Here is a 1,745-nt window from a genome sequence, read left to right as displayed (position 1 = left end):
AAGAAAGATTGGTCACACAAAGAAATATCAAAATTAGAAAAAATATTATTATGAAAAATGGTTCACTTTTTTAAATAATTTTACTCTCAGCACATTACCTTTTCAGTCTAGATGTCAAATATTTACTTTCTCTCAGAACGCAATGTTTACTTCCTGATGGCTGAATGGATAATCTTTCACAATTTCTTTAAATAAACTGCGTAAAAGATACTAGGAGAGTTTTGAAAAATTAATTTTATTACTCATTTTTAAATACACACACACAAAGATATATATAGATCGAGATTGGTTTTATAATTTTTTAAGGAAAATAACTTTTACCAACATAATTTTACGCTTGTATTTAGTTTATTTTAATGATTACTTTTAACTTAACTAAAACTGAAATTTTGAACTGTGTTTAAAATCGAAAATTTAGTTATTACTTTAATAAATTGCTAATAGTCGTTGTACAAAATTAAGTTATATTTTAGTGCGTTTCAGATAGTGGTACGAATTATTTTTTTTAGAATTGCAAACCGTAAATACTACGTAAATTTTATTGCGAAAGATAACTTAAGCAAATATATAATAAAATGCATTTCAGACTTTTTCAAATTTTCCAATCCTTTTCAAATTTTAAATGTATGTTATGATGAACTCTAATGCATAAATAAGTAAATTTTCACACAACCAATGAAATTCTTTTTTCGCGATGCCTAGGCAATAAACAACTGAAATTTCAAGCTACTGAGGACTCATAAGCATGAAAGAGTAAACATCCAATATGATTTTCAAATTTTAAGTGTAAATTATTTCAATTCAGATATGTCTTTTTAATCACCATAAATCAAGTTTTTAGCTATGTATTTTAACGGTGAGACATTTTAACTCATTTTACAATTTTATTTCTGTATCATCTTTAAATTATTAAATTGACTATTTGTAATTTTACTTTCAGAATGGCTCCTTTATTGTGTCGTAAGTCATTGAAAGACGATTTTGCACTCCGAATACTTTATGTCGTTTGAAGTAATGTAAATTCTTAGTTATTTCAAATACATAGTACAATATTTCTGTATAATATTTAAAATTTATAAAATAATGTTGTTAATTAAAATTTTAAGTTTTAAAGTGGTGACTTTTGATGTCACCGTCAGTGGAGCGCAAAATATTAATGAAATTTAAATTTAAAAAATGATAATCGTTATTTGACCTATTTCATTGATTTTTATGTATTTCGTGACCGACTAGGACCCATTTTGTTTCAGAGATCCATAAAAATAGTGCCAAACAATTATTGACGCCTGTGTTATTTAATTCATATAGGTATTGTGGAAAAAGGTATAGATGTCCAATAGATACTGTATTATAGGCACTATTTATGCAAAGCTGGTCTGAACTATAGTGGTATCAAATGACTCAGATGACGATGGGATCCGAAAGAAAGGCAGTTACAGTTTTTAAGTTTGGGAGTGAGCAGAGGGTGAAACTATAGGAATTTATTTTCTTCACAGTGTCATTTACTTTTATTGTAAAATTACAAAATAAATTGCAATTAAAGTAACAAATTTCTTCCAGTTAATTTAATTTTGGTCAAATAAGAATAAAAAAAATTTCTTAACTTACTTTTCTATTGGAAGAAAACGTATTTTTCTCGTTGTGTTTCTCTTTATGCTTCTAAAGTATTTTTTGTTTGCTTATATTTCGTGCCACTGGGAAAGAGATGATACTTCAATCAATTTACCACAGTATTTTGTAATGAC

The 1,745-nt window shown here is 26.5% G+C and overlaps 1 long non-coding RNA gene across 1 annotated transcript; it reads left to right on the top strand.

Moving 5' to 3' along the window:
* Window positions 1–749: 749 nt before the first annotated feature.
* On the top strand, window positions 750–1,436 carry LOC139426667 (uncharacterized). The gene is made up of 3 exons (XR_011637899.2): window positions 750–856; window positions 941–1,011; window positions 1,309–1,436. It is a non-coding gene; the product is annotated as an uncharacterized LOC139426667 (long non-coding RNA).
* Window positions 1,437–1,745: the final 309 nt, after the last annotated feature.

This window comes from Parasteatoda tepidariorum, chromosome 9 (assembly GCF_982258835.1).
Source record: "Parasteatoda tepidariorum strain Cologne lab strain chromosome 9, Ptep-v5.0, whole genome shotgun sequence".
NCBI classification, from domain to species: domain Eukaryota; kingdom Metazoa; phylum Arthropoda; class Arachnida; order Araneae; family Theridiidae; genus Parasteatoda; species Parasteatoda tepidariorum.
Note: the sequence above shows the minus strand (reverse complement) of the source record. Positions and strands in the feature narration are given on the sequence as shown.